Source organism: Chiloscyllium plagiosum, chromosome 2 (genome assembly GCF_004010195.1).
Source record: "Chiloscyllium plagiosum isolate BGI_BamShark_2017 chromosome 2, ASM401019v2, whole genome shotgun sequence".
Lineage (NCBI taxonomy): Eukaryota > Metazoa > Chordata > Chondrichthyes > Orectolobiformes > Hemiscylliidae > Chiloscyllium > Chiloscyllium plagiosum.
Genome location: NC_057711.1, coordinates 53,135,902 through 53,149,031, shown reverse-complemented (window position 1 = coordinate 53,149,031; position 13,130 = coordinate 53,135,902). Strand labels below are relative to the sequence as shown.

At 42.4% G+C, this 13,130-nt stretch overlaps 1 protein-coding gene and 1 long non-coding RNA gene across 6 annotated transcripts in view; one reads left to right on the top strand and one right to left on the bottom strand.

The window, feature by feature from the left end:
- The window catches only part of cast (calpastatin), a 209,275-nt gene that overhangs the window by 63,459 nt on the left and 132,686 nt on the right, over positions 1-13,130 (top strand). The gene's annotated exons all lie outside the window — the stretch shown is intronic.
- LOC122559776 overlaps positions 2,294-13,130 on the bottom strand; it is a 30,266-nt gene continuing 19,429 nt past the window's right edge. The window contains exon 3 of the long non-coding RNA XR_006314553.1: positions 2,294-2,413. This is a non-coding gene — a long non-coding RNA (uncharacterized LOC122559776). The remainder of the gene's footprint in view (positions 2,414-13,130) is intronic.

Sequence of the window (13,130 nt, the reverse complement as noted above, 5' to 3'; positions counted from 1 at the left end):
TATCTTAGCCTGCTATCACACTTTCCTCATTCCTGAAGAAGGGCTTATGCCCGAAACGTCGATTCTCCTGTTCCTTGGATGCTGCCTGACCTGCTGCGCTTTTCCAGCAACACATTTTCAGCTCTGATTCCAGCATCTGCAGCCCTCACTTTCTCCTACAATAAATATTGTCAAGAAGGGACTTCAGATTGAAGTAAGTGTATATGTCCCACCAATAGTTAATTGTTCCAGTGAGTAGAGGCTGTGGCCATATATGATTCTCAACATACAAATCTTTCCCTTGTGATGAAGGCATGTGGGAAGAGGCAGAGAATCTCTCAGTCAGCCAGAACTGCAGGCAGCTGCAGTACAATTGGCTTCCCATGTAAAAAAAACTCCATGCACAAGCTCTTATCATGGGCTAACCACAGAGTACAAAGCATGTATCGTCCTCGCTTCAAAAGACTGCCAATGAATGGATCCCAATGAGCTTAACAAGGCGGTATTTATAATTATCCAGGAGCATGCATGAAAATTATAGTCAAAGACTAATCACAAAATGTTGGAACATTCATTTCCTATGAAGCTGAAATGTATTTTCACTTTAAAAGTGACAAATACAATGCATTGCATAAATATAATCTTGATTTCATTACAGTGATAAAATAAGTGGTTCCTCTGACATTTCCCTTTTTGGTTTTGTACTTTTGGACATCTGACAAATCAGTGGTTAAATTAGTTTGAGATTGGGACATGTTGCAGTGGTCTGACTATGCAAAGAACAAAGAAGAACAAACAAAATTACAGCACAGGAACAGGCCCTTCGGCCCTCCAAGGCTCTGCCAATCCAGATCCTCTATCTAAACCTGTCACCTATTTTCTCAGGATCTGTACCCCTCTGCTCCCTGCCCATTCATGTATCTGTCTAGGTACTTCGTAAATGATGTTATCGTGCTCACATCTACCACCTCGCTGACAATGCGTTACAGGCACCCACCACCCTCTGTGTAAAGAGCTTTCCACATATATCTCCCTTCAATGTTTCCCTTCTCACTTTGCAGGGTAAACCAAAACAGACACCTCAACTTTTAATTGAGATTTATGATTCTATTTATATATTAAAAAGAATGGCTATTAAGATTGTGAATGTTTAATAAGACTAGGCCATTCACTTAATCAAATGTTTCATATTTTCTACATTTATTTTTCTGAAGGGTAATGTGTGCAATAGATGTCAGAGTCAGTTCCCTAGTGGAAGAAACAGCATCATATTATATTTAATACCTAACCTGAGACAATAGAGGGAGACTCCTTCATGTCACTTCCATTACAGCTATAGGGAGAGGTTGAATAGGCTGGGGCGGATTTCCCTGGAGCATTGTAGGCTGAGGGGTGACCTTATAGAAGTTTATAAAATCATGACGAGCATGGATAGGATAAATAGACAAGGTCTTTTCCCTGGGATGGGGGAATCCAGAACCAAATGGCATAGGTTTAGAGTGAGAGGGGGAAGATATAAAAGGGATCTAAGGGGCATCGTTTTCATACAGAGGGTGGTACATGTATGGAATGAGCTGCCAGAGGAAGTGATGGAGGCTAGTACAATTACAACATTTAAAAGGCATCTGGATGGATATATGAATAGGAAGGGTTTGGAGGGATATGGGCCAAGTGCTGGCAGGTGGGACTAGGTTGGGTTGGGATATCTGGTCGGCATGGACAGTTGGACCGAAGGCACTGTTTCCATGCTGTACATCTCTTTGACTCTGTGACTCTGCAGCTTTGACAGACTAAACAGATGCCAAATGATTTAAAGCTGATTCTTGGTACTGAGAGGGAGCAATGGTAAGGACATCTCATTTTCTGCATCAACAAATTTCTGGAGACAATACCATAAACAATGGCCCATTATTTCCCAATCAGCTCACACAGGGAGAGCCGTAACAATAATGGAATGAGTTCTGAAGAGGGTCACTAAACTTGAATGTTAACTTTGCTTTCTTTCCACCGATGCTGCCAGACCTGCTGAGTTTCTCCAGCAGGTTTTTATTTCCAATATCTGCAGTTGTTTGTTTTACTTCAGTATCTTGCTGGAGCACCCAATCATAGAATCAGCCACTTAAAATCAAGTCACTACAAGTGACCAACTCATGACAATTAGAGATTTAAATAAATATCATGAGTTTTTTTTAACAAACATAAACCAAATAGAATGACACTTAGATTTAATCTCTAACAGGACCAGGTCATATTGCAGCAAAAAATCTATGAGCAGTATCTTACCGCGTCCTGAACGATGTGGTCTCTGGTGTGAAATCCAGGAGAATTGCGTGAGGTCCAGTGAAGCCTTTCCCAATGTTGTGGGCAATTAGTTGTATTTCTAAAAAAGTCCTGGATGCTGAGATGAGATTCTTGGTTGGGAATGACGAGAAGCCTATTAACAGGAGGTAAATGAGATAAAGTTCCAGAGTCCCAGAGAACAATAGGGCATTAGGGAATGTGATTGGTAGTGATTTAACCTGAGGGTCACAACACCTCAGGTGAGGTTGAGAAGGTGGAACTTTCAAACTACATATTGCTGATTATTATCCTCATGAATCTCACCTCATTAACATGCAGCTTCCAGTTGTAGCACTGAACAGATAGGAATTAGGTGCTAAGGATTCCCATCAGAGCGGTTACCTGGTGACTCCAGCTCACCATTTGCTCCTGCAGACTGCCACCTCAGACTCCCAGCACCAACCTATTGGGGCATACTCTAGGTCAACAGCCATGCACACCCCACGTGGATGCTGGTATCCAACATGTGCCAGCCTCCGCAAGTCATCAGGCTCACCTCCGGACCTTTTACAGTACACTTCTGCACTTGGATGCAGCACCTGGGCATGTACTGGCACCTTTAAATGCAATGCGGCGGCAAGGGCACTTGGTTTGCTGGGACAGGGACCCAGCTCACAGACTAAACCAGGAGGAATCTCAGGGCTGCTCATTTGTTGTCTTAGTGCTCAATCCCTTTTGCCTACCTGTCCTGGTCATTAGCAATAAGCAGTCAAGGGAGCAGACATTTCACCGTATAGCTCTTCATTATTTCAATCGCACACTTACACCATGAGCCAACATGAACACGGAAAACACACAACATGTGCTTCAAGAGAATGGCTATGTCTCAAAGTCCGAGGGGCATAGTCCTTACTGAGGACTTATATCTACTAAACATCACGGGAAGATGACATTCAGGGGGCTGGTGATATAGTGAGGAGGCTGGGGAACTTAATGATGGGGAGTGGATGTACAGTGTAGAGGGAATTAGAAGGCAGGTAGACAATACAGCATGGGACGGTAGGGGGTCATGTGGGAAGGGAGATTGACGATAGTAAGTCTCAACCTGGCTTCCAGTGGGGAAAGTGAACTACAAGACCTGGCATAGTCACCTTGTATGCCTGGGGCAGAGGCTTACTCAGATAGACAAGTTGGGTGTGGCTTGTGTAGGTGTGAGACCTGTGGGGTTAAGAGAAAGGCCTACCGGGTAAGGACATTGTTGTTTTGGGGATTCACCCAGATGGCAAGGTAGAGCCTGGAACTCTGCCAGTGGAATGGCCTTGCATCATCCTGTAAATCCCATTGTACTCTGGAAATGAAAATGACTGCATTCACACCTGGAGAGCAGGTAAGTGCTGCTCTCTGTGAGGGAGGGGGTCTGTACATTGTAGCTGTGTGGGTCCTTCAAAGGACAACATCAGTGAACCCCCACTCCGTGCAGGGAGGGTGAAATCCACCTGAGAACTCAGCATTCCTGGTGAGCTTTAGGCATTTTCCTACTGTGTACAGTCCACCTTCTGACCATCTAATGCAGGTTAGTGCCTAAACCCCACTATTGCCTGGAATACAACAGCTATGTCTCTGTCCCTGGGGAAATGGAGCTGAAGTTGCTAATGTTGCAGTTGCCTGTGATTTCCCCCATTGCCTGCACATGGTACTTACTTCCCAGCATGCTCCATGGAACATTGTCTGGGGATCCAGAGGGACGGCTTCAGTCACTTTGCGTTTGCTGTTCCAGTGACACAGAGACACACACAAACAGATCAGCATGAAACAATTCACTGTTATTCACAGAAGCAATGATTTATATACCATTAAGTGTCCCTGCACCATTGATGTTTCCTGCCACTACGTCTCAGTGTAATCCTGGTGTCTATATCTGGGGCCTTCTGTATGGAGAGCTGGTTGGACTTAGAGTTCTGGTTCGGCAACACTGGGGTGTTTCAGTCTCAGGGGTGTCTTGCCCAGAGACAAGTGCATCATCTCTGGCTGTAACTCCCACTGGGCTGAGAGCAGCAGGCAGACTGGAGGTGGAAGAAGACATGGCCATAGAGCCCTCCTTTGCTCTGAGGCTGAGACGATGCCTGGTCTCCAACTGTGGCATTGCTATTGTACCACCAGAGCTCTGAAGGGAGCTTATATTATTAGACTTGCCATCTCTTGGATGAAACATTATGCCAAGACTCCATTTGCTTGTTCAGATGGAGATTCCTTTGCAAAATACAATGAAACGCAGGAAATTCTCCAACTAACAGAACTCAGGGCAAAGGAAATCTCCCAACAAATTTTTGTAGCATATTTGGGGAAATGGTCACAAATTTACTACGGTTCATGATTAGATCACATTATCTACAGTATAGAAACAGGCTCTCAGCCCAACAAGTCCACACTGACCCTCCGAAGAGTAACCCACCCAGACCCATTCCCTGACCCTACATTTATCCCTGACTAATGTACCTAACACTACAGACAATTTAGCATAGCCAATTCACCTAACCTGCTCATCTTTGGATTGTGGGAGGAAACCAGAGCACTTGGTGGAGACACGGGGAGAATGTGCAAACTTCACACAGACGGTCATCTGAAGCCGGAATCGACCCCGGGTTCCTGGCGCTGTGAGGGAGCAGTGCGAACCACTGAGCCACCATGCTGCCCATTTATCTCTTTATGGTAGCAAAGACCACATGGCTCATGAGAACATCAAAATATGTATCCTGCATATAAATGCATTGCAGTAGGCCCTTGTGTTTTTACCTCACTATATGGAATGCATTTAAATTGTGGAATATTCAGTATTGGGGAGCTCCTTGTATAGCCTTTAACAACTTGTCTTTCTAAAACTTAAGCAATTGCAACAGAATTCACATGGAGTAAGGCATGTTTCAACATACTGTAATCTTACAAGTCCATCTCTGCAAACATCCACCTTATCAGAAAACAAATTCTGTACACTACTGATTACCACTAAAAGTTAGCCATTATACATGGTTTGTAGGAAATCTATCATTTCATGAACAAAAACTTTTTTTTTCTGAGTCGCTCCCACTTTCATCCACCTCTACACACATATTACAAACATAATCTGTAAATTGTTCACGTATTCCTATATGTGCGGAAGTTATTGGTTGTTAGTCTGGTATCTATTTGACCCTTAATGGTGATATTTTCACCCTTAATGATGATAATATCATTCCTGTGAAGAATATTCGGCCAAAACAAGGCATTTGTTATTCAGATTTGAAGTCTATGTTGGGTTAATGAGTTCCAGCACATGCCATGCTGTTGCCTTTTGTTGAATCTGAAAGATTGCATTCTCTGTACTACCTTCCCCAATTTCCTTCAAAGGGACTGCAGCCCTTTTGCTTGCTTCCTCACTTCAAAATGAAACCTTTGCAAAGAAAGTTGCCACCCAAGTTGATTGCGTTGTTAAGAAGGTGTACGTTGTGTTGGTTTTCATTAGCAAGGGGTTTGAGTTTAAAAGTCACAAGGTTATGCTGCAGCTCTATAGAGCCCTGGATGGACCACACTTGGAATATTGTGTTCAGCTCTGGTCGCCTCATTATAGTAAGGATGTGGAAGCTTTAGAGAGAATGCAGAGGAGATTTATCAGGATGCTGCATGGACTGGAAGGAATGTCTTATGAAGAAAGGTTGAGGGAGCTGGGGCTTTTCTCATTGGAGCGAAGAATGATGAGAGATGACTTGATAGAGGTGTACAAGTTGATGAAAAGCAAATATAAAGTGGCTAGCCAAAGACTTGTTTTCTGGGTGGAATTGGCTCTCGTGAGGGGGCATAATTTTAAGGTGATTGGAGGAAGATTAAGAGGAGTTGTCAGAGGTAGGTTATTTACATGGAGTGTGGTGGGTGTGTAGAATGTAATGCCCGAATGTAATGTGACACAGTTATAGTAGTGTCCCATACATAAGGGACATTTAAGTAACATTCGTTGCACACTCTTTGGACTGAGCAGGCGTGATTTGAGAAAGATGCTTTCAAGTGGCTTGTGGTCATGCTTTTCTATCACTTAGTTTCTCCCAAACAGTTACTGATTAAAACACACACAATCATAGGTAATTGCCAGGCTACCTCTCTAAATCTGTACACTGCATTGTTCAGTATGCATTACTGTTGTGGTACAAACAAAAACGTTTTTATTCATGAGTGAATGCATATTGGTCGCTGGGCAGGCATTCATTGTCCTTGAGAGAATGGTGGTGAGCTTTCTTCTTGAACTGTTACAGTCCATGTGCTGTAGGTTGACCCACAGATAGGGAGGGTGTTCCAAGACTTTGACACAATAACAATGAAGGAACAGTGATATTTTTCCAAATCGGGGTGGCGAATGGTTTGGAGGGGAAGTTGTTGGTGGTGGTGTTCCCATGTATCTGCTGCCCTTGTCCTTCTAGATGATAGTGGTCATCGATTTGGAATGTCCTGCCTGAGGGGCCATGGTGAATTTCTGCAGTGCATCTATAATTGCCCCAAGTCCTGTATCACTGGCATCATGTTGCAAGATGATGTCATCATTGACATCATTGTACCTCACCATTGGCACAGTTATTATTTGTTGTTTGGTGTGAGTGAAAATGTTTTCGTGTTCAATGCCTCAGTATCACTGCAGATTCTATGTCATGGGTCATCCACAAACCAACTAATCATTTTACTTCTTTCATGTCTGTTGGTTTCTACATCTGTATTACAACGCTTCATTTGTCTGGATCAAGGCAAAGTTCGTTTGCTGTCAGAAAATGAACGATGTACTTGTTTTCAGTCACTTTCAATTTCATCTTCAGCTTCAGGTTTACCTGGTGAGCTCTGTTGCTGTGTTACCACATTAAAAGCTGCAGATGCCAATGAACCAAGGCCCAGTGTTACATGAAATGAACAGCAACCATTCAGGCAGTAACATGTTAGATTAAGAATATGTACACAAGTTTCCCGTAATGACAGATGGGCCATTTGTCTGTCAAGTGAATTTGTTTGAGATTTTCAAGTAAATAGAATCCTAGAATCCCTACAGCGCGGATAGAGGCCATTTGGCCCATCAACTCTGCACTGAAGCTACAAAAAGCATCCCATCCTGACCCAGATCCCTAACCTACTTCCATAACCCCACATTTACCATGGCTAATCCACCTAGCCTGCACATCCCTGAATACTATGGGGCAATTTAGCATGGCCAATCCACCAACTTGCAAATTTCTGGATTGTGGAATGAACTGGAACACCTAACAGAAAACCCCACAGGCACTGAGAATGTGGAGTTTGTACAGTCACTTTAGGCTGCAATTGGACCCAGGTTTCTGGCACTGTGAGACAGCAGTGCTAACCACTGAGCCACTGTGCCACTCAAGTCTATGTACCTTACCAATTCAGTGTGAGAGTGATAATTCTGTGTTAAATGAAACAATACAATAATGCACCATCTCTAAGCAGTCGCAATAAAGTCATAGAGATGTACAGCATGGAAACATAGCCTTTGGTCCAACCCGTCCATGCCGACCAGATATCCCAACCCAATCTAGCCCCACCTGCCAATACCCGGCCCATATCCCTCCAAACCCTTCCTATTCATATACCCATCCAAATGCCTTTTAAATGTTGCAATTGTACCAGCCTCCACCACATCCTCTGACAGCTCATTCCATAAACATACCATCCTCTTTGTGAAAAAGTTGCCTCTTGGGTCTCTTTTATATCTTTCCCCCCTAAACCTATGCCCTCTAGTTCTGGACTCCCCGACCCCAGGGTAAAAAAGACTTTGTCTATTTATCCTATCCATGTCCCTCACAATTTTGTAAACCTCAATAAGGTCACCCCTCAGCCTCTGACGCCCCAGCCTGTTCAGCCTCTCCCTGTAGCTCAGATCCTCCAACCCTGGCAACATTCTTGTAAATCTTTTCTGAACCATTTCAAGTTTCACAACATCTTTCTGAAAGGAAAGAGACCAGAATTGCACGCAATATTCCAACAGTAGCCTAACTAATGTCCTGTACAGCTGCAACATGACCTCTCAACTCCTGTACTCAATACTCTGACCAATAAAGGAAAGCATACCAAACGCCTTCTTCACTATCCTATCTACCTGTGACTCCACTTTCAAGGAGCTATGAACCTGCACTCCAAGATCTCTTGGTTCAGCAACACTCCCTAGAACCTTACCATTAAGTGTATAAGTCCTGCTAAGACTTGCTTTCCCAAAATGCAGCATCTCGCATCTCGTCAATCATCTTTGTTACTTCTTCAAAAAACTCAATCAAGTTTGTGAGACATGATTTCCCATGCACAAAGCCATGTTGACGATCCCGAATCAGTCCTTGCCTTTCCAAATACATGTACATCCTGTCCCTCAGGATTCCCTCCAACAACTGGCACACCATCGAGATTGGGCTCATCGGTCTAAAGTTCCCTGGCTTGTCTTTACTGCCTTTCTTTAACAGTGGCACCACGTTAGCCAACCTCCAGTCTTCCAGCACCTCACCTGTGACAAATAGATTTTGATTCTTAAATTATCTCTCCACAGTAGGTCATCTACGATTGTTTCCATTCTGGAATGATGTTGATGCTTCTCTGGAGTTGTAGAGATATCAACTTTCATAAATAACAATTTGGACTTCCCAAGTGTCTCGAAAATATAGTCACAAAACATGAATTAGCTGGCTCTTGAGTAGCTTTAAAAACCCACACTGTTTCAGTTGTTTGCTTCTGATGCAATTGTCTGACTTTTACCAGAAATGTGTCATCTTTGGCACTCACCCATTCACCACCGGCAGAAGTATTGACCACTGATGGGATCTCTCAGGATTCCTGACTCCAACACCATCTTCAAAGATCAGTCATTCATCCAGTCTAGTGCTGGCCGAGCACAGCTGTTTAGCATGGTTTATTTTATTTGTCACAGTCCTGGCAATAGAGGATAATTGGTGTACCCCACTTTATCAGTGAGGATGTGAAGGTCCTGTGGGAAGATGGGTGTGTGCAGCTGCTGCCTATGGAGTGTACCCTGAGATGTTGATGACTGATGAAGGCCCAGAGGAGAATGTAGTGAGCTGGAGTCACCTTATCACTCTGACTTTCTGTTGGGAATTGTCACCATCAAATTGTGGAAGAATGGCTAAACTGCACATCAGTGAGGAGAGAGAAAGATAGTGATGTTAATACATATAAATAGGCTTCTCACTGCTCCTTAGCAAGAATCTTCTCTCACCGTTCAACACTTGGTGAAAGGGCTGGGAAGGTTATAGGCCTTAAAGGCTTCTCTCTCTAAAACTGATATAAAATGGAAAAGTCGTATGACCAGGGTATATCATGTCTTTACAAATGCATTTCTCCAATCACTCCTCACCATAACCAATACACTCAGACTGTACTACTACACATCACAAATTAGTGTTTAGGAGCAGCAAAGCTGGCTGATTTAAAATACACTCTGACAATGCTGACCATTTCTAGCAGGTCTAGCAGCATCTGTGAAGAGAGAAATAGAGTTAATATTTCAGGTTGATAATCTTACTTAAGAATTCAAAGGAATCCTGGCTGCTTTATTTTTCTTTTATACAAATATGGTATGATATCCTAATGACTGCATCATAATATTTGCAAATACAGAATTACGACACAGACAGGGTGGCATGTGGCTCCCTGAAAGAGCTATTTATTATGTTCACTCCATCATAGCTGCAGAGTTTATTTTAAGTGATCCAATTCCTTTTTGAAAACTACTGTAGGATCAGCTTACACCACTCTTGCAAGCAATGCATTCTAGTTCTTCATAACTTACAGAGTAAAAACAATTCTCATCCACCCACTGGTTTTCTTTGCCAGTTTTAAATCTGCACCATTTTGTTTACCAGCACTCTTCCAGTGCAAACAGTTATCATAGAATCCCTACAGTGTGGAAACAGGCCCTTTGGCCCATCTAGTCCACATTGGCCCTCCAAAGAAGTGTAACCCACTCAAACCCATACCCCCTACCCTATATTTACCCCTGACTCATGTACCTAACCTACACATCCCTGAACTTTATGGGCAATTTAGTATGGCCAATTCACCTAACCTAAACATCTTTGGACTGTGAGAGGAAACCGGAGCACCTAGAGATGACTCACGCAGACATGGGGAGAATGTGCAAACTCCACACAGACAGTCGTTCGAGAGGCTGAAATCCAACCCAGGTCACAGGCGCTGTGAGGCAGCTAACCACTGAGCCATCATGGATAAAAATGCTATGCTGCAGGAATATAAAACCCTGGTTAGACCTCACTTGGAATACTGAGACCAGATCTGGGATCCACACCTGAGTTCTCCCCATCTGCTCTGTAAAACCCCTCATAACTTTGAACACCTCAGTTAAATCTCACTTTTTCTGTTCCCAACTCTGAGAGGAACAACCTAACCTCACTACCCTCTCCAAATAACTAAACCCTTCAAGTCAGGACTTTCTTGAAAGCTTTATTAACTTGTCCTATCATCTTGGAAGATTTGCAGCCCCAGATTCATCACCTTTTACTGAGTCATACAGCATGACCACAGACCTTTTGGTCCAATCCATCCATGCCGAACATAATTCCAAATTAAACTAGTCCAACCTGCCTGCTCCTGGCCCATATCCCTCCAAACCTTTCCTGTTCATGTGCTTAATCAAATGTTTTTTAAATGTTATAACTGTACCCGCATCCACCACTTCCTTAAGAATTTAATTCCACACGTGAACCACCCTCTGTGTAAAACAGAAGTTGCCACTAGTGTCTTTTTAAAATCTCTCTCCTCTCACCTTAAATATATGTCCCCTTTAAATTCTACTGTTTTGTTTATGCTCTTGTAATTTTTTTTTTCTGTCCAAAATATATGATTGCAAACATTGATTTCAAAAATGATGTGCTGTGCTCGGTCTTTAATAAATATCAACAAGGATAGTAGCACTAATACTGTACCTAGGGAAGCCAACTATTTACTTCCTGCACTGTCCACAATTAACCATTCATTACCACTTTCTGATTTCTATCTTACATCTAGATTTGCATCCATGCTCACATTGTCCCTTGAATTGCATCGTCTTCAATATTGTAAAAATGTCTGTTATATGGTATATTGTAAGACTTCTTCTAAAGCTCCTTATATATGGCATCAAATATTTTCAGCAACTCTTTTTTTGTTGTTACTTCATCAAAGAGATCAAGTTACACAAAAACATATCCATGTCGACTTTCACTGGGAAGAGCCTCAGTTATAAATGAGAATTAGTTCTGACCTATGGTCAGAACCTCTGGTCTCTAGACATTTCTTGTCTCTAACTGGCGTGATGCATTGATTCACAGCTCAATATTTGCTTTTATTATGCATTATGTTTGCATTTCAAAATTCATTTTGAAAAATATGTTGCTTTGGAAAAGAAATTACCATGTAAGACAAAAGCTAATTACTTCGAACTAATTGAGACCTTGTTATTCATTTTAATTGTGTTTAGGATTTGATAGAAAAAAATCATATCTCTGAAATATCTGACAATAGTGCAATTTTAACTTAATTTTATCATGCAACTTTGGCTTTCTCTGATAATAAGAACAAGCGAAAGGTGTAACTCTACAGTTATGAGCAATAGTGAGCTGGTTAACCTAACAAATCTGCAATTGTCAACAATGAGGCACTAGCTGTTCATGAAAACCTTGCATAGTTTCCAAAATCATTTAAAATAGGAAGGTTTAGCACCTTTTGTAGGCCTCTAACTTATTTTAACCATCTCAAAAGAGCAGATACATTTCATTTACTCAGGCCAGTTGGAGAATGCTTGCTCTTCTATTAGTCTCTGCACAGTTGCAAGTCTTTTCTTTAGAAAATGACTTCATGGAAATTAGTCAGGGAAATGAAGCTTGGCATTGGTTTTTACATAAGTCAGTGGAGCACAGCTGACTGGTGACAACCAAGAAAGGAATGAATTAAAGTTACTGACACTTTTTTCATTTGCTATTTTGAGGTGGCAACATTGGTAAGATCACATCTCTAAATACTCTGAGAAGATGATCATAGGATTTCTTGTAATTATTATTTTTCTTGGTGACTTTTTGGGAGTTAAGTGTCAAAACACGTGGGCCTGGAATCAGAGTAGGTAGAGCAGTTACACTTACCTCAAAGATGTCAGTGAGCTAGTTGGGTTTCTGTGTCTTAGCTATTTTTGTCTCTCAGCTGATTTTGATCTGCGCTGTATGGGAGGTTGAGGGGGAGAAATTTATTCACCCAAACTTGTCACAACAGGACCAACACCCACCCAGCAGGACATGGACTGTACTGCCATACCTGTGAGGATCATGGTCTTCAAATTCTATCGCAGTTCTAAGTGACAATGCCAACACCTCCTAGTTTATTGTGCACTGGTTAATCAGGGATGTTCCGATGACCTTCACCATGGAGAAACAGGAAGAGTGTGTATGTGGTTTTGGCAGGCTAGCATGCTTCTCAATGATTGCAGGGAGCTATTGACTTCAGGTATGAGGTTCTCTGAGCATCATAAGTAAAGAGAGAGATTACTGCAAAGTTACAAAAACCATTTTCCAGAACATACTACTGGTGTGTGACCACACACAGTGTATCATGTCAGTGAATGCCAGCCTTCTTGGTAACAGTATCAAAGTTTCCATCATGCAACAGCTGGTGGTGCCCACTGTCTGGTTTATCCACTGTACACCTGACTCATGGTCAGCACCTGCACCCGGCCATACATAGACAGCTCATATACAGTGAGAGTATTGCTCCCAACAGAGAATGCCAAAGACTTTTTGAGGGTGGGGTAAACGTTCCAGTTCTGCAAGAGTACATCTCCAAAATTATGGTCCATT